This window comes from Gorilla gorilla, chromosome 12 (assembly GCF_029281585.2).
Source record: "Gorilla gorilla gorilla isolate KB3781 chromosome 12, NHGRI_mGorGor1-v2.1_pri, whole genome shotgun sequence".
In the NCBI taxonomy this organism is placed as follows: Eukaryota; Metazoa; Chordata; class Mammalia; order Primates; family Hominidae; genus Gorilla; species Gorilla gorilla.
The window spans coordinates 61,485,888-61,510,334 of NC_073236.2; the positions used below are offsets into that span (position 1 = coordinate 61,485,888).

A 24,447-nucleotide genomic window follows, 5' to 3' on the forward strand; every position below is an offset into this window, starting at 1 on the left:
TTATGAAGTTACTTCGATTTTGCGGCTTTGGGTGCAGAATGGACTCAAATATACACACATGAAAGCCCACTTCCCCACATACACTACATGAAGAAATGTGTAAATCATATTAATAACAGACCATTCAATTTTTATTCTCTCTCTTTCTCCTTATGCCCTTCTGTCTCTTTATCTCTCTTTCTATTAGACCACAAACAACTCCTTTTACAGTGATGCTTGTTTGTTGGCCTTTTCTACACTAACATATTCTGCCTACATTATTCAAAGAATCTAAGGTCTTCTGAACAAGACTTTTGTTTCAGAGATAGTACATGCATCCTTTGTTTAGCTTTGCATGTTAGCAGACTTTGTTAATTCACTTATCTTTAGAAACACATTTATATCAGAAAATTTAACTTGATGATTAAAAAAATTGGTGAAATACGTGTAGACTTTTGTAACTGGATTATAGTTTCATCTAAGAACTCACTAAAAATATACTGAACTTCAGGAAGAGATTTTTAAAAATGGCTTTGGTAAGCCATTTAAAAACCTTATTTTCCCAAACGAATTAGTGTTGGTGTGTGGATGAGGAACTTTGCTGTTATTCTGTGAGCATTACCCAATAAGAACTAATCAGATGACAGATGGAATCTGAAGCTTGTTCTGATGAATTTTTGAGGTGAGTTGGTTACACACAATTTCTATTTTATAAAGAAATGTATGCATAATAACCTATCCTAGGAGAAATCACAGTTAAACAATTTTGACCATTTGTGACTAGATATCTATGAGTAGAAAATCTCAAGATATAGAGCATCATAACTATAGGACAGAATTAAAATTCTTGTGTTATAATTTCTAATTTTTAACTAGGTCACATCAATCAATTATCAAATGCTTTGACTGTTTTCAGCCTCATGCTTTTCTTTTAAATTATTTACAGATACATATCTTTGCAAACTAGGTCAAGACTTTCGTTTTGTAATGTATCTCATTTTAATATGTTTTTAATTTAATTATATGATTTGATCTATTTTAAATTGCATTATTTTACATTTAATTTGGCAAGTGATATGGGTTTTTTTTTTGTTTTTTTTTTACGACAGTCTCACTCTGTCACCTAGGTTGGAGTGCAGTGGCACTATCTTGGCTCACTGCAACCTCCGCCTCCTGGGTTGAAGGGATTCTCCTGCCTCAGCCTCCCAAGTAGCTGAGATTACAGGCATGCACCACCATATCCTGCTAATTTTTTTGTATTTTTAGTAGAGACAGGGTTTCACCATGTTGGTTAGGCAGGCCTCCAGCTCCTGACCTCAAATGATCTACCCGCCTCGGTCTCCCAAAGTGCTGGGATTACAAGCATGAGCCACCGAGCCCAGCTGGGAATTTCTTTAAATGAAATGAGATATAATTCTTAGTACTTTTTTAAAAAAATTGAGAAACAAGTGGATTTAAATAAGTAATAGTAACACAGTGGTGTGCAGGTACACTATATAGTTAAGATGATATAAAAATGACTAAAGTTGTTAAATATTGCTTACATCAGTGCCAGTTATTCTCCATGCCACTTATTTTATATTGACTTATTCTCTTAAAATATTATCCCCTTATCAAATATGAAAAATACTATATGAGCAGAAAGATATCAGACTAGTAGAAGTACAGCAGATAGAATTAGCTGTCTTTTTATCTGATTGGCAGAGATTGTTTCCCCGATTCAGGGAAGAAAACAGTGGGGAATAATAATAATAATAATAATAATAATAATAATAATAATAAAATCTCACTTTCACTGAAGCCTGACTGAATTTATTCTGTTTCCCCACTGTCCCCACACCATTCCTTGAAGTTCTATCTCCATAATAGCGTATTCTAATTTAATCTTTGAACTTCTAAAAAATATTGGCTAGCAAAATTTTGTAAATGTTATTCATTTAAAATAACAAAAAAGTGGCTGGGAGCAGTGGCTTATTCCTGTAATCCCAGCACTTTGGGAGGCTGAGATGGGTGGATCACCTGAGGTCAGGAGTTCATGTCCAGCCTGACCAACATGGTAAAACCCCGTCTCTACTAAAAATACAAAATTAGCCGGGCATGACAGCACATGCCTGTAATCCCAGCTACTTGGGAGGCTGAGGCAGGAGGAGAATGGCTTGAATCGAGGAAGCGGAGGTTGCAGTGAGCCGAGATTGCACTATTGCACTCCAGCCTGGGCGACAAGAGAGAAACTCTTTCTCAAAAAATAAATAAATAGGGCTGGGCGCAGTGGCTCACGCCTGTAATCCCAGCACTTTGGGAGGCCGAGGCGGGTGGATCACGAGGTCAGGAGATAGAGACCATGCTGGCTAACACGGTGAAACCCTGTCTCTACTAAGAATACAAAAAAAAAAAAAATTAGCCGGGTGTGGTGTGGGTGCCTGCAGTCCCAGCTACTTGGAGGCTGAGGCAGGAGAATGGTGCGAACCCAGGAGGCGGAGCTTGCAGTGAGCCGAGATTGCACCACTGCAATCCAGCCTGGGCAACAGAGCCAGACTCCGTCTCAAAAAAATAGCAATAATAAATAAATAAATAAATAAATAAAAAATTAAATTAAATAATAAAAAATGAAACTAATATAATGAACAACATGTTCCACTAAGTCTTCTGCCATATTTTTTTAGATTTTCCATCAGCTAATAAAATGAGATGACACAAATACAGCTGTCTTTGAAACATACTTTGTACCCCCACCACTTGTAACATTGTTTGAATTAATATTTATTCATTCCTCTCTCTCTAAAGGAAATCCATTTCTGTGTATTTTAAGCATCTATATATCTGTACTAATGTAATTATTCTTTAACATAGTATTATGCTTTTTAACATTTACATAAATCTATCATACTATTCATGCTTTTTGAGTTTTTTATTCAAGAAATATGATGTTTTAGAATTAGATCTGTAGAGAAATACAGTTTATAAGTTGTAAGTGCTGTATTGATTCAATAAATGAATATTCTATATTTTATTTATGTTTTCTTCACCTGGTAGGTACTATGTTGTTTCCCAGTTTTCAATATCATAAATAATTGTGAAGATACTTTGAAAAATTTGCTGGAGTTCTTTTAGTGGTAAACATAAATTGGTATTTCAATATCATAAGCATATTCCATGATTATTCTTGTGCATGTATATTTTTGTGTATATGTAAACATTTATCCAAGACAGATTCATAAAGGAAACAATGGATAGTGTTACGGTCTTTCTGCTCCTTAGGTCAGGTTGGTCTAAGTTCTTGTCTCACCAGGAAGCATTAGGTGTGCAGACACCATAGAGGGAGTACAGTAAAATTTATTAAGCGAAAGGCAAGCTCTCAGCAAAGTGGGGACATGGGAGGTGGTTCCCCTATCCAAAGGTGGGACAGTCTCCCAGGTGGCTGGTTCTGGGGCCTCTTATGGATTCATAAGTGTGCTGATTGGTTTGTGAGTATGCAAAAAAAGGTTAAAGTGAAGACACCACTCAAAGGTAGGCACAACAATGTAGAAAACCAATGAGGAAAGGGTAGGTATATGTAAAATAGGTGAAGGGTGGGGATCAATCAGAGGAAAGCATGTCAAACAGGAAGACAAGTTCTCAATCCATACTGAGGATCTAACTTGTAGCTTGCATTTCAGGCTTTAAACTGTCTTCAGCTTGAAGGTGGAGTTTTACTGGGGACCTGCCCCTATCTGCCTAGGCATTTGGTGGTCTCCTGCCTCTCTCAATAGGCAGTTAGATATTTCGATCTTAAAATTTAAAATATATTGCCAAATTGTTATCAAAAGTGAATTGGTCTTTATATCCTATTCTACAGTAACAGAGCTCCACCTTTCCAAATCCTTAATAGAAAGTGACAATGTAAATCTTTGCAATTTTGCTAATCTCATAGACATGAATTTACTTGTTTTATGCTTTCTTGATTCCTAGTGAAAAGTACTTTTCGCATACACGTTGACTATTTTAGTCTCCTCCTCTGTTAGTTATCTGTTTATATCCTTTGTACGTTTCTCCATTTAGGCTGTTGAATCTTTTTTAAATGAAATAAATTTCTGTAAATTCTGAGTATTCAATTTTGTTGGTTATATACATTGAAAATATGTTTTCCCCAGTGTGGCATTTTTTTAACCTTACCTTATAGAGTATTTTGCCATACTAATAATATGTTTTAAATTTTAGTCTGATCAAGTTTTCTTTCTTAATGGCTTGTATTTTTGTGTCATTGAGAAATGCTTCAATTTCTAGATGACATGAAAACATACTACTATGAATACTTATAAAAGTTTCAAAATTTTCATTTTACCAATAGTTTTATAATCTATCTGGATTTTTTGTATGCTATGAGGTGGCAGCATAATTTTCATTTTTATATGGAGATCATATTATTGTATACAGTTTATTGAATACTTGAATTAATCCCCACTGATTTGTCATGCCCTTTCCTTCTCTGTCACAATTGTCCTTAAATGTTTGGGTCAGTTTATTTTGTTCTCTATTTTTTAGTATTGGTCTGTTAGCTTTTCACTCTGCCAACTCCACAGTATTTTTTTTATAACTTCAATATGTCTGTCTATAACTTCAATAAGTCTTAGTAACTGTTAAGTAAAGGTCAATTTTTCTCATATTTCTTCTTAAAATATAATCTTGGTTATTTCTACTTCTGTACTCTTCTTTATATAATTGTGATCAGCTTAATATTTTACATGTCTTTATTGAAGCTGCTTGAAATTTATATATAAATTTGGAAAATTTGATGTGGTTATTTATGATATGCCGCATGTGACGTGATTTTGAGTATTCTCATCCATGCAAATGGCATTGTCTGTTGCCTCCTCCTGAACTCGCGATACACAACTAAGTCTTACATTTGTGGGTCAGAGATCCCATAGTATAATGGTATTTGGGATAGTCTAAATCCAGTTGCTGGATTGTCCTTTCAGTAGGTGCCTTGTCTTTCTTGGCGGCATGTTTGCATATGTTCACTCCAACTTCTCTTTCTAAGCCCCTTTATATAATCCAAAAACACATGCCGTGTTTTTCAGCTTCTTTTAAGATGAATATACAGCTTCAAATTTTAAGCAATGAAGCTGATGTTGTTCCTTATCTTGAATCAACAATTTTTGTTGTTGTTTTTCTTTTCAGCAGCTACCTCTCATTTATATTTACAAAATAAAAGGCAGCCGTCAATCAGCTTCAGTTCTAGGAACCCTTTTGTTTACAATCCATATTCTGTTTTTTCACATGTATATTTTGTTATTGAATGTAGATATATTTATTTCATTTTAGTTTAATATTTAACATATCATTATTCTCTATTTGGTTCTGAGAATTTCAAAATATTAACTCAACAATACTGTACTGACCAGAAATCCACTGCTAATAATCTTTGAAAGTTTGAGGGATGAGGCATTTTATATTTGTTTGTTTTGTTTTCAAAGGAAGTTGGGAGAAGCTATATTGGAGCAGTCATTAACAAAATCAGTTGAATTAGATGACAGAGAAAATCCTACTAAAAAGATAAATATAGTGAGTATAATGAATCTATTACCTATATTCTGATGAAATTATTTAATGATAAAACTGTTTGCACATTTATTACAATATCAGTGGTGATTGGAACTCATTAGGCATTCTTAAACTGCTATTCCTTAAAATGAAGAAGTTAATTCGTTTACTTGAAGTTCTTATTTACTATCAATTAAAATTTGGTAAAGATAATTGGTGTGCTCAATAGCTCACAATGACTTTTAATTTTAGTTGTAACAGAAATATTCTGAAGGCTTTGCTTTGAGGAATTTAAATCGAATTAAAGTTAAATAGGAATTAAAGTTATATTTGGCAATAATGATGTCAGGAAATTATAGCCATAGCTATAATTTTTGACTTCAATGTGGACATATGAATAGATATATAACCGAAATACACACAGACATATGCACAACAAAATTTAAAAAAAAAGTATGACATTACAGTCCTCACTGATGTATCTGGTCACATGTTAATTGCTGGTATTTACATCTGCCTCTTTCTGCTACTCATTCTGTATTCCCTTTGTCTTCAGCAAGCACTTTAGCTGGTCTTGCTTCTTCACCTGGTATGGTGACCCAAATCTTCATTCCAGAAGGGGCTGGGCCATTAGTTGTCCTGCCTGAATTGAGTTGTTGTAGTTTTCCATTGACCTTAATTGCCGGGCATGGTAACACTGCGAGACACTCTAAGGAATCTCCTATATTTAAGACATATTTTTCCTTACATCTATGTTACAGTAGTAGTCCAATTTCCCTTTGTTCATCAGGATCAATTATCCCAAACAGCATTGTAATTCCTTCTTTGCCTATTGATTCAGAGGTATGAGGAGCCCAAAGTGGCCTGCTGGAAGTCTTACTTTCCAGGTCAATGAAATCACTGTTGTGTCTCCTGGTAGAACTATTCCTGCTTCTGAAAGTAAGACCTACAGGCCCCCAGAGCGTAAGGGCACAAGAACAGCAAGTAAAAAATTTGCCAGTGTGTCCAATTTCACCCCATGATTCCTGGGCCCATAAATGCTGCCTATTAGAGGAACAGTGCCAAATACTGAATGTTAATTTGGAGTATATAGACCCCTCTGGAGGACCTTGCCCTAACCCTGCAAGGTACTGCCACCTAGCTTGTGCTGTAACTGAATCTTCTAAAGGCCTTTCCACTGTCCTAGCAAGCCAGAAGCTTTAGGGTTGCAGGAAACATGGTAGGACTAGTGAATTCCATGAACATGTACCCACTGCCACACTTCTTTGGTTAAACTGAATTCCTTGACCAGAAGCAATGCTACATGGAATAAAATGATTGTGGATAGGCTTACTCAATTCTGTAGGTCCATGGGTGGTTGTTTTGGAAGAGGTATTGCATGCAAGGAAGGCAAATTCTTCTCCAGAGTTAGTATCTATTCTACTAAAGGCAAAACACTTCCCCTTCCATGTTGGAAATAGCCCAGTTTAATTGACCTGCCAGTAGGTAGCTGGAATGGTGCCATATCAGGGGGTCAGTGTTGATCTCTGCTGCTGACAGATTGGGCACTCAGCAGTGCTGTAGGCAGGTTGGCTTTGATGTGTGGAATTTCATGTTTCTGAGCCCGTGCATAATCTTCATTCCTACTATCATGGCTGCTTTTTTCATGAAATTTGAAAAATACATGAAAGTGGCTGCATTTTCCTTGGATTTATGGCATTAATTTTTCTACTGCCAGGATAAATAGAACCTTGGCTAAAATGTTAAATATTTTTGTTAAAAATAAATTTAATTTCTATATTTTTGCTTCAAGTTTTGCAATTGAAAATTCACCCAATCTGCATACATCTGTGTCGTCACAATAGTACAAAATTTTTCACAGTGCTTATATTTTTATCACATCTATATATCTATTGATGTATCTGTAGATAAAAAATCATATATAATTTCTTAGGATAGAGAGAATTGTTTGGTAAAGTGAATAAACATTTCAGCTAATTAGTTATATATTTCCAGAATGTTTTTCAAATGTTTTTGATGAGTTTTTATTCAAATACAATTAGAATAGGTTTGAGAAAGAAAAATGAGAAAATAAAGAAGACAGGATAGGGAATAATTTTGAAAACATTGTGCTGAAAAGTGAAGGGTCATGGGCTGATGGCTAAAGTGTTGGGTTCTCAAGAAGATATTTTCCTTAATGGAAAATATTATAGAATGTTTATATTCTGCTAGGTGTAATTCATGAGCTAAAAGAAATGAAGATAAGAAGATAAAAGGGGGAATTTCTGAACTGAGTTCCTTAAATTAGTAAGAATAGAAGATGCATTAGTCTGTTCTCATACTGCTAATAAAGACATACTTAAAACTAGTTAATTTATAAAGGAAAGAGGTTTAATTGACTCACAGTTCCACATGCCTGGGGAGGCCTCATTATCATGGCAGAAGGCAAAGGGGAAGCAAGACACATCTTACATGGCAGAAGGCAAGAGAGCTTGTGCAGGGGAGCTCCCACTTATAAAATCATCAGATCTTGTGAGACTTATTCACCACCATGAGAACGGTATGAGGGAAACTGCCACCATGATTCAATTATCTCTACCTGGTCCTGCACTTGACAGGTGAGGATTATTACAATTCAAGGTGAGATTTAGGTGGGGACACAGCCAAACCATAGCATTCTGCCCTGGCTTCTCCCAAATCTCATGCTTTCACATTTTAAAACCAATCATGCCTTCCCATCAGACCCCCAATTTTAACTCATTTCAGCCTTAACACAAAAGTCACAGTCCATTGTCTCATCTGAGATGAGGCAAGTCCCTTCCATCTATTAGCCTGTAAAATCAAAAGAAAGTTAGTTACTTCCTAGATACAATGGGGATACAAGCAGCTGATAACTACACCTTTTTCATATGGGAGAAATTGGCCAAAACAAAGGGATTACAGGCCCTGTGCAAATCTAAAATCCAATGTGGCAGTCAAATCTTAAAGGTGCAAAATGACCTCCTTTGATTTCTTGTCTCACATCCAGTTAACACTGATGCATGAGATGGGTTCCCATGGTCTTGTCAGCTCCACCCCAGTAGCTTTTCTGGGTACAGCCCCCCTCCTGGCTGCTTCCACAGGCTGGCATTGTCTGTGACTTTTCCAGGTGCATGGTGCAAGCTGTCAGTGGATCTACCATTCTGGGATCTGGAGGCCTGTGGCCCTCTTCTCACAGCTCCACTAGGCAGTGCCCAGTGGGGACTCTGTGTCAGTGCTTCCACTCAACATTTCCTTTCTGCATTGCCCTAGCAGAGGTTCTCCATGAAGGCTCTGCCCCTTCAGCACACTTCTGCCTGCACAACCAGGCATTTCCATACATCTTCGGAAATCTAGGTGGAGGCTGGCAAACCTCAATTTTTGACTTCTATACACCCATAGGGTTAACACCATGTGGAGGCTGCCAAGTCTTGGGGCTTGCATCCTCTGAAGCCACAGCCTGGGATGTACCTTGGCCCCTTTTAGCCACAGCTTGGACACAAGGCACCAAGTCCCAAGACTGCACAAAGAAGCAAGGCCCTGCATCTGGCCCAGGAATTCATTATTTCCTCCCAGGCCTCTGGGCCTGTGATGGGAGTAGCTGCCATGAAGTCCTCTGACATGCCCTGGAGACATTTTCCCCATTGTCTTTATGATTAACAACTTGTCTCCTCTTTACTTAGGCATATTTCTGCAGCTGGCTTGAATTTCTCTCCAGAAAATGGGCTTTTCTTTTCTATTGCATTGTCAGGCTGCAATTTTCCAAATTTTCATGCTCTGTTTCCTCTTGAATGCTTTGTCACTTAAGAAATTTCTTCTGCCAGATACTCTAAATCATCTCTCTCAAGTCCAAAGTTCCACAGATCTGTAGGGCAAAATGCCACCAGTCTCTGCTAAATACAGCAAAAGTGACTTTTACTCCAGTTTCCAATGAGTTCCTCATTTCCATTCGAGACCACCTCAGCCTGGACTTCATTCTCCATATCACTGTCAGTATTTTGGTCAAAGCCATTAAACAAGTCTCTAGATCCCAGTCCTGGTACAAATTTACCACGTTAGTCTGTTCTCACGCTACTAATAAAGACATCTACGAGACTGGGTAAATTATAAAGGAAAGAGGTTTAATTGACTCACAGTTTCACATGCCTGGGGAGGCCTCACAATCATGGTGGAAAGGAAAGCAAGACATGTCTTATGTGGCAGCTCGTGAGAGAGATTGTGCAGGGGAACTTCCACTTATAAAACCATCAGATGTTGTGAGACTTATTCATTACCATGAGAACAGTATTGGGGAAACCACCACCATGATTCAATTACATTCACCTGGCTCCGCCCTTGACTTGTGGGGATTATTACAATTCAAGGTGAGATTTGGGTGGGGACACAGCCAAATCCTATCAGAAGGGTTCTAGTCCTTAAATATTACATTAATCCTATATACAAGAATAAAAGTTTCAATTATGGCAACAAACATGAAGGTAATTATTTATACAAGCACACATAAATGGAGACGTGACTGTGGGCTTTTGTGGAGTTTTTAAGTTGATCCTATGTTCTCTAGAAAGAAAAACATAGTTGAAAGTAAGAATTAAGAAGTATTTGTCAGATATTTGAGGAGAAAGAAGAAAGTATAGAATACTTGTCATGAGAGAATGTTTAGACTAAGGAAATATAATATGAGTACAGGCAAGTGCTATGCAAACTATTTCTGTGCACACTCATGGTCAAATCTTTCTTTATTGAGTAAAAAGAAGTTACTCTTCCAAGCACTTTTGCAGTTAGTTGGCTCAATGTGATGTGTTCTGCCAACTGACTCTGAGTAGAAAAGGCATGTGTAATTTCTCCTCTGAAGTCAATGGAAGACACCTTTTAAAATGGTGCCATCAAAGAGTGGGCTGAGTCTGCATGCTGAATTGTAGGTTGGTTGTGAGATACCCTGGTAAAGTGACAAACCTATAGCAGAGTTGTGTGGGTGGAAAATAAACTTATGTTTTTTCTTTCTTTTTCTTGCTTGCTTACTTGCTTGCTTTCTTGCTTTCTGTGCTTTCTTGCTTTCTTCTTTTTCATTCTGTCTTTTTTTTTTTTTTTTAAATAGAGACAGGGTCTCACTCTGTCACCCAGGCTGGAGTGCGATGCAATGGCAAAACATCCTGGGCTCAAGTCTTCCTCCTGCCTCAGCCTTCTTAGTAGCTGGGACTACCAGTGCAGCACCATGCCCAGCTATTTTTTTTTTCCTTTAATTTTTTATAGAGACACAATCTCTCACTATGTTGCCCAGGCTGGTTTCAAACTCTTGGCCTCAAGCAATCCTTCTGCTTTGGCCTCTTAAAGTGCAAAGTGTTGAAATTACAGGTGTGAGCCACCACCTGCAACCTAAAAGTCATTTCTTTAAACAAATATGCTAGCAGGGGTCCAGGCAGAAGGCAGGCAGAATATTGGCTTCTCCCAAAGCAGTATAAAAAAACAAGAAAGGGGCACAAAAGTTGAATGAATATACAGTGAAATACTAGACTACTGGAGCAATGAATTAATACTGGGTTGGGTGAAAAAGAAGAAAAGTAAAATTCAGTAAAAAGTTGTAGGAGTAATAATTTGTGGTTTCTGAGAAGCTCAGAGAATTGTTGGTTTTGAGGTAATAGGATGAATATGGAAAGATGGAGTGATGTGGAGAGGTGGAGTTGTTGTAAAGAAAATGGGGCACTTGCAATTGCAGTTTTTGTGTGTAGGAATATAAGCAAATCTATGGAATGCCATCAAAGTAAGCGGATAATATGGAGTAGGGCACTTCGACAGAGAAGGATATTGAAATAACCAAGAATTTTGTGAAAATAAATGACCATGTAGTTGGTACATAATGGACCCCATCTACTTGAAGATGCGTGTCTTTTCTCAAAATCAGTGCAATTTTCTGCTATTTGTTTTACAAATTTCTCTCACCTAAAATAATTCTACGTAAAAGTTTCTTCTGATTTTCTTTTTAATTTGTTTACATTTGCTCTTATATTGCAATCATTATATTAGAACCATTTATCTATTTTTCCTAAGTTCAGGAAAAATGTCTCAAGGTACCCTTTCTACTATACTGGTTACTATTCCCATTGCATAAAATATCTGGCACTGGTATATTTTAAATAAATATTCTATTTTCATATCAAAATATAAGATATGTAAGAATTACAGAAGAAGCAAATATATCCTGCAAAGAACCAAAATCCCTTAATTCTCTGGAAAATTTCTATCACATAAAGATGTATCTTATGCTTTCTAATGACTACTGATCTCTAAGTTAATACTCAACATTTTAAAACAGCTTCCTCTGTGATTTCTTCTTATGTTTAACTTTGAAATATGAAGCCTGCCTTCCCCCACTTAATCCTCACTTACTACTAGAGATAGGATTAAGTGCTTTACATTTTATTCCCATTCGTTGCCAAAATAATTATATATATTACATATATAGGATAAAAGATTTAATATATAATTATGTAATATAAATTATATAGTATGTGCTATTAATCTGTTAGACTATGTTAATTATATTAATCTGTTACATATTAGAATTCACATATTAAATCATCAAGAAAATCATGGGCTAATATGTAACATAATTATGTAGTCATATATGAGAAATAAAACATAAGACAAAGATTAATAAAGATAGTTGGAAATAGCATGATTAATGAGAAAAAGTTAGCAGATTCTGGAAATTCTAATATTTGACGTATGTAAAAATCAAACAAAGAACAATTTACTTATGCATTAGTATGATAAACTTGGACTTAAGGGAAATTTTTTTAAAAATAGCATTATAATTAAATTTAAAAAGTGTGCGAGTTTTAAGTTTATATTGTATTTATTTGTAAAAAATTGAAATTGCATAAATATCAACAGAGATTTGACATGTTAAAATGAGTTATTTATAAGAATAAAATACCAGGTAATCAGGTAATCAACATCTCAAACACAAAGTTTTTAAAATTGAAATTTATTAAAAATATTATTTTGAATTAATGTAGTTTTAAGAGATAAAAAGGGTAGAATCTGATATCAATAACATTTGTTTAAGAAAAATGGGTAGAAATCTAACTGAAGTAGCATTTCTTAAGTCAAGAAGAGTGGAGAGATATCAACTTAGAATATGAGGGTTTATAAACTTGATAAATGTGGTGAGAAATACCTTGTTACAAGTTAAGAGACTTCAACCTTTATGTGAATACATAAATATATGCATATATAATTCCGCTTATCCTTCAATAAACCATGAAAATTCCACATTTAGAAAAGTGTACCCTTCCTTATTGATCATAATATCAGAAGTATGAAACAAAATATTTCCTTTGAAAAATTTTAAAAGGCGAACGAATTGCTTTTTAAACATGAAGTGATACTTTTATCATATATAATATTATTTCTAAATCTACAAATTTAATCTAAATTTGGCTGTGGAGATGTGTCTTAGGATGAGTAAAAATCAGAATTTTATATTCACTAAATTGCTTTTAAATGATCCTAAATTACAACAACATATATTTGTCTTATTTCATTTCCGTTATGTAATTTTCCTTTATTTTATAAATAAATTTATCGTTTGTTAAAGAGTTTATCTGATTTATGTTTTTCCTCCTGAAGGAATATAATTCTCTGTCATTTGCTTTTATTTATTTATTTATTTATTTATTTATTTATTTATTTATTTAGAGACAGTCTCCCTCTGTTGCCCAGGCTGGAGTGCTGTGGCAGGATCTTGGCTCACTGCAACCTCCACCTCCCAGGTTCAAGCGACTTTCCTGCCTCAGCCTCCTGAGGAGCTGGGATTACAGGCATGCACCACCATGCCCCACTAATTTTTGTATTTTTAGTAGAGACAGGGTTTTACTATGTTGTCCGGGCTGGTCTCAAACTCCTAACCTCAAGCTATCTGCCCACCTTGGCCTCCCAAAGTGCTGGGATTACAGACGTGAACCACCACGCCTGGCCTGTCATTTGCTTTTAGAATAAAACATATACACAGTATTTGCAAGGACAGTTACATATGAATAAATTACGTTTATAGATTCTTACAATATTTTCTCAAAAAACGTTTAACTACCTTTTAAATTTCAAATATTCTGTGACATTCTGAGAATAGAAGATAAAACTAAAAATGTTATAGGAACTAAGCAAATGGAGAACTCTGTTTAACTGGGAGATGGTGAGGAAAAGAAATAAAGGTGTTGACATAGATGTAGCCATAATCTAAAACACGTCTCATTTAAATTTAAAGATTAAATTTGTTCCACTCTAGTAGAATGTAGCCTCAAATATTAATTTTGGTTTATTATCACTAAGTACATAATGCGATAGACCATGTAACAATTAGAGAAAGAGGAGAGAAACATGAAGGGCGGCTCAACAGTCAACAGTGACAGGTTTATTTTGAATAAACCTGAGAGGGGTGGCTGGCCGAGTTAGGTCAGAGCTACATTCTCTTATAGAATAAGAGTTTTTTTTTCTTTTTATTATTATTATTATTTTTTAATTTTATTATTATTATACTTTAAGTTTTAGGGTAAATGTGCACAACGTGCAGGTTAGTTACATATGTATACATGTGCCATGTTGGTGTGCTGCACCCATTAACTCATCATTTACAATAGGTATATCTCCTAATGCTATCCCTCCCCCCTCCCCCTACCCCACAACAGTCCCCAGTGTGTGATGTTCCCCTTCCTGTGTCCGTGTATTCTCATTGTTCAATTCCCACCTATGAGTGAGAACATGTGGTGTTTGGTGTTTTGTCCTTGCAATAGTTTGCTGAGAATGATGGTTTCCATCTTCATCCATGTCCCTACAAAGGACATAAAGTCATCGTTTTTTATGGCTGCATAGTATTCCGTGGTGTATATGTGCCACATTTTCTTAATCCAGTCTATCATTGTTGGACATTTGGGTTGGTTCCAAGTCTTTGCTATTGTGAATAGTGCCGCAATAAACATACATGTGCATGTGTCTTTATAGCAGCATGATTTATAATCCTTTGGGTATATACCCAGTAATGGGATGGCTGGGTCAAATGGTATTTCCATTTCTAGATCCCTGAGGAATCACCACACTGACTTCCACAATGGTCGAACTAGTTTACAGTCCCACCAACAGTGTAAAAGTGTTCCTATTTCTCCACATCCTCTCCAGCACCTGTTGTTTCCTGACTTTTTAATGGTTGCCATTCTAACTGGTGTGAGGTGGTATCTCATTGTGGTTTTGATTTGCATTTCTCTGATGGCCAGTGATGCTGAGCATTTTTTCATGTATTTTTTGGCTGCATAAATGTTTTCTTTTGAGAAGTGTCTGTTCACATCCTTAGCCCACTTTTTGATGGTGTTGTTTGATTTTTTCTCATAAATTTGTTTGAGTTCATTGTAGATTCTGGATATTAGCCCTTTGTCAGATGAGTAGGTTGCAAAAATTTTCTCCCATTCTGTAGGTTGCCTGTTCACTCTGATGGTAGTTTATTTTGCCGTGCAGAAGCTCTTTAGTTTAATTAGATCCCATTTGTCAATTTTGGCTTTTGTTGCCATTGCCTTTGGTGTTTTAGACATGAAGTCCTTGCCCATGCCTATGTCCTGAATGGCCTACGTTTTCTTCTAGGGTTTTTATGGTTTTAGGTCTAACATGTAAGTCTTTAATCCATCTTGAATTAATTTTTGTATAAGGTGTAAGGAAGGGATCCAGTTTCAGCTTTCTACATATGACTAGCCAGTTTTCCCTGCACCATTTATTAAATAGGGAATCCTTTCCGCATTGCTTGTTTTTGTCAGGTTTGTCAAAGATCAGATAGTTGTAGTTATGCGGCATTATTTCTGAGGGCTCCATTCTGTTCCGTTGGTCTATATCTCTGTTTCGGTACCAGTACCATGCTATTTTGGTTACTGTAGTCTTGTAGCATAGCTTGAAGTCAGGTATCGTGATGCCTCCAGCTTTGTTCTTTTGACTTAGGATTGACTTGGCAATGTGGGCTTTCTTTTGGTTCCTTATGAACTTTAAAGTAGGTTTTTCCAATTCTGTGAAGAAACTCATTGGTAGCTTGATGGGGATGGCATTGAATCTATAAATTACCTTGGACAGTATGACCGTTTTCATGATATTGATTCTTCCTATCTATGAGCATGGAATGTTCTTCCATTTGTTTCTAAGCTCTTTTATTTCAATGAGCAGTGGTTTGTATTTCTCCTTGAAGAGGTCCTTCACATCCCTTGTAAGTTTGATTCCTAAGTATTTTATTCTCTTTGAAGCAATTGTGAATGGGAGTTCACTCATGATTTGGCTCTCTGTTTGTCTGTTATTGGTGTATAAGAATGCTTGTGATTTTTGCACACTGATTTTGTATCCTGAGACTTTGCTGAAGTTGCTTATCAGCTTAAGGAGATTTTGGGCTGAGACGATGGGGTTTTCTAGATATACAATCATGTCATCTGCAAACAGGGACAATTTGACTTATTCTTTTTTATTATTATTATTATACTTTAAGTTCTAGGGTACATGTGCACAATGTGAAGGCTTGTTACATATGTATACACGTGCCATGTTGGTGTGCTGCACCCATCAACCCGTCGTCTACATTAGGCATATCTCCCAATGCCATCCCTCCTCCCTCCCCCCACCCCATGACAGGCCCCGGTGTGTGATGCTCCCCAAGAGTTTTTAAGGATTCAGGGTGGAAGAGTTTATCAGAGGCTCGGACTGCTTCTGTGCCTCTTTGTTGTGCTTATATGGGAGGGAGAGTTGTGTGTCTGTTCCCATACATCTTTCTGCAGGTGCAGGCGTACCCCCAGAGTCTGCTTTTAGCCTCCCTATCTTAGTGCACCTGAAGGGAAAGGAATGTGCTTGTTAAGGCCCACTGTTTTACTGGGGCCCACTGTATGAAAGTGAAGTTTGTCAGTTACTCAAGAGACTTTCCCCCCACCTCCCTCTGTATCCAAGCTGTTTTATCGGTGTTTTACTGTCTGCTCTTTCTGGCTGCTTTTAGTTCGAAGAGAAATGATATACTTGAAATGCATGAGGCTAGAAAGGGAGCTGGAATTTAAAGTGGTGGTGTTTGTCTGAGATGACGGTGCTCCTGCTCTATCAGACTGAAATTTACATTACATACGATTTTGTAATTTCAAAGAAGAGAGTACTAAGATATATACTGAAATATGTGTTTCTCTTTCTCTTTGGGCTCTTTGGTCTGCCTTTGTTTCTTTTTTATTTATGCATTTGCATAAAAGATTAATATGTGCTTTTTAATTTTAGAGAAATGTTCTATTTCTAAAATTTAAATATATTTTGACACACTAGGACTTGATGTTTTCATTCAAGATTATGTTTTTGGAGAGAGTCACACTGATACATGTAGCTTGAATTTATTCATTGTAGCTGCTATATGGTGTTCCATTGAAAAAAGGGAAACATATATTTATTATTCTAAAGGGGACTGGTTTTAATTTGTTTTTTTTCAGCTGTTGGAAAAATGTGTTGCAATGAACATCTTCGATATCTTTCCTTAGATATAGCTGTGTGTCCAAGAGTTATTCCAAGTAGGCACTGACAATTAGAATTTCCTGGTGGTCAGGGCATGCACTTCTATCTGTTTAAAACAGTTTTTCTGCCAACCCTCAGGTCACAATTTTCAGTACAGATTAATGCTGTGCCAATTTGTTGGGGATAATAACATTCCTTTGCTTTGTTGGCTGAGGAAGGCAGAACTAAGTCTATTTCTCTTCACTGGAAGGGTTGTAGTAATTTAGGAAGCTCTGATTTCAGATTAATCTTATCAGCATACTCCAGAAAGGATGCATTTGCTCAGTTTTCTTTCTTTCTGACAATTATCACATCTCTGTCAAATATCTAAATCCTGTTGTATCACTTTTTGCAACTCTGCTTCGTCACAATCCATGGGAAATTTTGAAAGTCCATGATAAACGTACATGTGAATTCTATTAAGGAACATGAGAATTACCTCAGATGTCCTGTACTGGACCGTAATCTAGGGTGTATAGTTAGTCAAAAATGCAATGAGTACAATAAAATACATCATAAATGATTTTTCATGTGTTTTTATTAGAAATAGGCACAGATCTTGCTCAACAGGATAAATGGGTCTGACCTCTGTTGTCTTTATTTTTCCACAATTATTGCTTCATTTTCATCTATAATTCAGTCACTATTTCCTTTCTCAAAGAAATCTTCAGATAGGGATCTTGGTTTTATATTTTGTTTTTACATTACCTTCAAGCATACTGGAAACACTCTGCTATATCAGTATGATATAAATAGTGAAGTTGACTAGATTTCTCCAAATCTATTTTTAAAATTAAAAAAAAACATACAGATGTTTTGCTGTTCCTGCTCCATTTAGCAGTTTTACCATGTTTCTGAATTCTTCCTCAGATTAGGAATATATTTAACTCTGCTCTTGTATTATAAAAACCAGCTGGGGTATCTGCCACTGTTAAATGCATGATAGGATAGTGTCTTTCAGGCTCATCCTCATTGTGGCGTATGGCAAGATCTCATTCTTTTTTTAGGAGTGAATAATATCTTATTGCATATATATATATTCCATGGTTTATGTATCCACTTATCCATTGACAGAGACTTCATATCTTGGCTATTGTGAATAATGCTACCATGAACATGGAAGGACAAGTATCTTTATTAGGTGGTAATTTAATTTCCTTTGGGTATATCCTCAGAAGATGGATTGCTAAGTCATATGCTAGTTCTATGTTTATATCTTTATTTTTGTTTTATTTATTTTAAGTTCCGGGATACATGTGCAGGATGTGCAGGTTTGTTGCATAGGTAAGTGAGTGTTTGCCTATATAGCATCACCTAATACCTAGGTAATAGTTATTATTCCCTAGGTATTAAGACCAGCATGCATTAGCTATTTTTCCTGATGCTTTCCCTCCCACTACACCCCACCCCTGACAGTCCCCAGAGTGTGTTGTTCCCCTCCCTGTGTCCATGTATTCTCATTGTTCAGCCCCCACTTGTAAGTGAGAACATGTGGTGTTTGGTTTTCTGTTCCTGCATTAATTTGCTGAGGATAGTGACTTCCAGCTCCACCCATATCCCTGCAAAGGACATGATCTCATTCCTTTTCATGGGTGCATAGTATTCCATGGTATACATGTACCACATTTTCTTTATCCAGTCTATCATTGATGAGCATTTGGGTTGATTCCATGTATTTGCTAATGTGAATAGTGCTGCAATGAATGTATGTGTACATGTGTCTTTATAATAGAATGATTTATATTCCTTTGGGATTCTTGGCTCAAATAATATTCCTATTCCTAGGACTTTATGAATTGCCCCACCATCTTCCACAATAATTGAACTAATTTACATTCCTATTAACAGTGTGAAAGCACTCATATTTCTCCACAGCCTCACCAGCATCTGTTGTTTCTTGACTTTTTAATAATTACCATTCTGACTGGCATGAGATGGTATCTCATTGTGGTTTTTGATTTGCATTTCTCTAAGGATCAGTGATGTTAAGCTGTTTTTCATGTTTGTTGGCCACATAAATATCTTCTTTTGAGAAGTATATGTTCATGTCTTTTTGCCAATTTTCTAATGGGATTGTTTGTTTTTTCTTGTATATTTGTTTAAGTTTGTAGATTCTGGATATTAGACCTTTTTGTAACTGGTGGCATGCAAAATGAGTAGATTTTAGCAGCTCTTACCATAAAAACAACAAAAAAAATGGGCAACTATGTGAGACAGTAAATATATTCATTTGCTTCACTATAGTAACGTTTTTGCTATCTATATGTATCCTATAACATCTTGTTGTATACCTAAATATATAAAATTACATTTATTTTTAAAATAAATAATGCATGATAGAGCACCCTTCTTAGGGGCCCAACTGTATATGAACTCTTTTTATTTATCTAACTATTTTTTTCTGGAACCTATAGAATCTGAGTTTTGGTTACTGTATGATATGGATTGAAAGAACCTTTTTGCTATTGATTATGTATTATTCCATAAACTTTGCTTTTACCAGATCCTGACATTTGGAAATAAAAAAGTTAAAATCTGGCCCTCTTTTTCCTTCTGCCTGTACTCTAATCATCCATCCCTTCCTTGAAGTGATAAGTGTAACATACCTTAGCTACCTTATCTACCATAAAGGACTAAAAGTGATGCAAGGATTCAAAAACAGAACAACCAAATATTATTGATACACGAAGACATAAAAAATATTAATTCCAGATTTACATATCTGGCTTTAAAAAGGAAAGGTAAGATGGTCTTGATTTATAGTTAAATGAAAATAATTAGAAAACAAGGAAAAAAGTAGAAATCATCTATTTTCAGTTATTGTACAATAGACAGTGGGAAAGTATGATTCTTGAGAAGCAGGAAACAAATGAAGTGAGCCTTACTATAGCTAGTCTTTCTATCTAGAGGAAATTCCTGACCTGTTTTCTAGTAAGAAGAATAGAAACTATAATTTGGTGAGCTTGATATGTTGAGAATTTATGATATGAATCTAGAATAGTCAAATACGCTTTGAAAAAGGAACAACTTTGGAAGACTGACACTATCTGATTTCAAGACTTAACAAAGTTTAAAAAAACCGACATTTTGGTCTTATTGTAAGGATAGTCACATTGATCAATAGAACTGAATAGATAGGGCTATTCATATATAATCCATTGTTTTTTTTTTTTGACACAGATCCCAAAGATGACGAGTTAACATAACACAAGAAAAAATAGTATTTTAAACAAATGGTAGTTGGACATACAGATATCCACATGGAGAACAAAAAGAAAGATCAAACTCAAATTCCATTAAAACAATCCCTAAATAAATCATAAATCTTCAGGTAATATATTCCTTCCATAAACAATAAATTTTGAAAAATGACTTTGGGTTGGGTAGATATTTTTAAAATAGTACACTAAAAGTACTCAAATTATACATGCAAAAGTATTGAAAGAAATGTTTTTATAAACAAGAAAACAGCCAGGTGTGGTGGCTCACGCCTGTAATCCCAACACTCTGTGAGGCCGAGGCGGGTGGATCATGAGTTCAGGAGATGGAGACCATCCTGGCTAACATGGTGAAACCCAGTCTCTACTAAAAATATAAAATATTAGCCAGGCGTGGTGGCACGTGCCTGTAGTCCCAGCTACTCAGGAAGTTGAGGCAGGAGAATCACTTGAACCTGGGAGGTGGAGGGTGCATTGAGCCGAGATTGCCCCACTGCACTCCAGCCTGGGCAACATAGTGAGAATCCATCTCAAAAAAAAAAACAAAAACAAACAACAGAAAAAAAAAACCAAGAAAACTTTTGCTTTTCCAAAGTCAATAAATACTAAGCAAATAAAAGGAAAACAAGAGATTTGCAGGTCAGAGTTGCAAATAATAGCTGATAAAGTTCTTGAATATAAATATATATATAAAGGACTCTTACAATGCAATATTGTAATTTTAAAACAATTTAAAAATGAGCCCAATATATGAACAAATACATCACCAAATAAGAAGTACAAATAGTAAGTATATGAAAATATCCTCAACATGTTTATTCATTAGGGAGACGCAAGTTAAAACTACACTAAGATATCACTGTATAAAAACTAGAAGACTGGTGTTAAAAAGTTTCATAATACCAGTAATGTTTGTTATGATATGGAATAACTGGAACATTTCTGGAAGTCATACATTGTTGATAGAGATATAAAATGATTCAACTGCTTTGGAAAACAATCTGTCATTTTCTCATACATTAAAAAACCTTCATTTAACATGAATTATTCTGATAATTCGTTTTTTTCCTGGTTATATGTATACTCCTTGTTCTGTACTCTAGTTTTTCCAATATTAATATAGTCACTACAGCTTTCTTTTGATTAAACTTTGCATAGTGTATCTTTTCTCATCATTTTACTTTTAACTTGTTTTAGTGCCTTTATATTTGAGATGAGTTTTTTATACACCATATTGAATTAGGTTCTCCCTCTCCTTCCCACACATTTGAGATAATTTTTTCTTTTACTTCATACATAGTGTTGAACTTTGTTCTGGTACACAGGTAATTTTACTTTGAATAAATTTCTTTTAAGGCTTACTTTCAAACTATATTAGGAAATGTCCAGCGCAGTCTTTAGTATGGGACTAGCTCACCCCTATAAATTACTAAGTACTAAGGCAATAACCTCTGAGAACTGTACACTGGATCTCGTATATGATGAGCTCTGTTTACTCTGGTGTAAGGAACTAACTCTTCACCTCTTGTGGATTTTAAGAATGCTTCCCTGCTGCTTTCTGCTGAGTTTTCCTTTAACATGCAGCTTGAAAATCAGCAAAGGACTGGAATGAACCCATCTACAGATCTTCTAACTCGCTCACTCTCTGTGCATCTCTTTCTTAAGGTATTTTGGCCTGCAAATTCTAGCTGCCTCTCTACAACTTGATCTTTTGTCTTCAACCTAGAGACCCTGAGTTTGTTTGGTTTATCATTCTCTCTGCCGTGGCTTGGAAACTGCTCCTAGGAAGTGAGTGGGGGAAACTATATGGGACTCCTTTCTGTCTTCTTTCTCCCAAGGATCCCGATCATGTGCTGTCTGTAGTCCAATGTCTGGAACCATAGTTTAATTGATTAGTCTAGTTTTTTGGGGTTTTTTTAATTGTTTAAGGTAGGTTAGTATCAGTCCCTTTTCTCCCTCATGACAGGATGTAGAATTTGCTTAACTGATATTTCAGCAAACAAATAATTGATCCCTCCCTAGGCTGCTTTGTCAGCATCATTTATGAATTTTTCTTTGAAAATTCCTTAATTATGGTAACCATGCCTCTCATTTTTCTACTTAAATATCATCAAACTGCCTCACCAGATAATACAAGATATAGTTCGTTCTGGCTTGTAATAAGACAATTCTTAGAAAGCCTCTTTGTAAGTATGTAGAAAAGTGTGCAATTTTGATGTTGAAGAAAACAGTGTATACCAAATATTCAACCACTCATTATTGAATTCTCCCCAATCATTTTTCCCTATAAGCAGGGTTAAGTAATAAAAAAATCTGTAGTTTTTAAAAAACACTTTTCCACAACATGAATGAATACTGTAATACCTAGTGATTCATTTGGTAGATGCCAAGAAGACATTTAATAAAATTTACATACACTTCTGATCAAACTTCTTAGAGAAATAGGAATAATTTGCATAATAAAGAATGTACATTACAACTTAACATACAACTTCTTCCTAAAGGATATAACACTAAAGGCTTATCAATTGACTTCATAAATAATAGATAATAGTAGATGTATATTTCTCACATGAAATGCCTGAATGTGACTTTACTGAAAAGTATGAGACCTAATTAAATTAAAAAAAAATCTTCTCGGGTAGCAATTAACACTTACGTAAAAATGTGGCTTGGCGCGGTGGCTCACGCCTGTTATCCCAGCACTCTGGGAGGCTGAGGCGGGCGGATCACGAGATAAGGAGATCGAGACCATCCTGGCTAACACAGTGAAACCCTGTCTCTACTAAAAATACAAAAAATAATTAGCTGGGCGTGGTGGCGGGCGCCTGTAGTCCCAGCTACTTGGGAGGCTGAGGCAGGAGAATGGCGTGAACCCGGGAGGCAGAGCTTGCAGTGAGCTGAGATCGCGCCACTGCACTCCAGCCTGGGTGACAGAGCGAGACTCCGTCTCAAAATAAATAAATAAATAAATAAATAAGCAAATAAATAAAAATTAAAAAATAAAATAAAAGGCACCAATGACTGGATTTAGAGTCCATTCTGAATTCAGGGTGATTTCATCTTGATCCTTAACTAATTACATCAGCAAAGACCCTGTTTCCATATATGATCACATTCTGAGGTTCTAGGTGGACAGGAGTGGAGGGAAGAGTCACTTTTCAAGTCACATATCATATTTTAAATATAGATTGATTTTGTTTATTTAGGTGATTATTTTGGCAAGGAACAAATACTCAAGTTACATTAAATATGGGAAAGTCATCATATGAATATTAAGCATAAAATCAGGAAAGAACAAGAATCTATGTCATGAATAGAATGAATAAATAAAACCTACAAAGGTGAGAGTAGGAGTGTTAAAATCCTAGATGACCATGTTTTTTCATACTACGTGGGTGAGAGTATAAAATGTGCTTTTTTCTTTCTCCTGAATTTTTACTCCAAGGATACATAATGAATTATATAGATGAGCTTTTTTTTTTGCAGTAAATGCTTTGCTGTTATTGCAATATAAAAAACAGGAAAAAAACTTACAAAGTACTATTTAAATTATTTTATATCCAAGTAATGGATGGAAAGTTAAATGATGTTTCAAAAATTGCATTAGCTGTCAGAAATCTATATATGATATACTTAAACTACAAAGTATATTAATAAAAAGAAATACAACATAATTAATTTATGTGTTAGAACAATAAAAGTAACAAGATTTTTCTTTCCTATGAAATACAAGTCTGAATCCAGAGTCTTATATTTGTAGTGAGAAATAGTTCTGTAACAACTGTTTTATGTTCCCTCAGTGTTATTGATTTAGTCAGGCTTCCTGTAAACATGGGTAGTTCTATCAGTCTATATATTATCAATATTTTCTAAGTTTTAGCATAGGCTGTAATATATTACTATTTAATTTTTCTAATCTCTTGAGTACTTAAGTCAATACACTTGTTATATTTTATTTTTCATCTATATATTTGTATCTTCTTCCTTTTTATTTGATTAGCCTTACTAGACTATAACTATTACATTGATTTTGTAAAAAATAGGTTTCATAGAATAATTTTGTGTCATTGTTTATAAAATAAGCTGTCTGGGACTTAGAAATGTACATGTGCATATTTCAGAAATTACATCATGTAAATCAATGTGAGCAGACACAAGAACTCTGTGCAATGGCTCTACACTGAGAAAA

General features: G+C 35.4%; 1 long non-coding RNA gene across 1 annotated transcript in view; it reads left to right on the forward strand.

The window, feature by feature from the left end:
- Positions 1-315: 315 nt before the first annotated feature.
- LOC109025645 (uncharacterized) overlaps positions 316-24,447 on the forward strand; it is a 548,608-nt gene continuing 524,476 nt past the window's right edge. Inside the window, exon 1 of the long non-coding RNA XR_002004557.4 lies at positions 316-661. This is a non-coding gene — a long non-coding RNA (uncharacterized lncRNA). The remainder of the gene's footprint in view (positions 662-24,447) is intronic.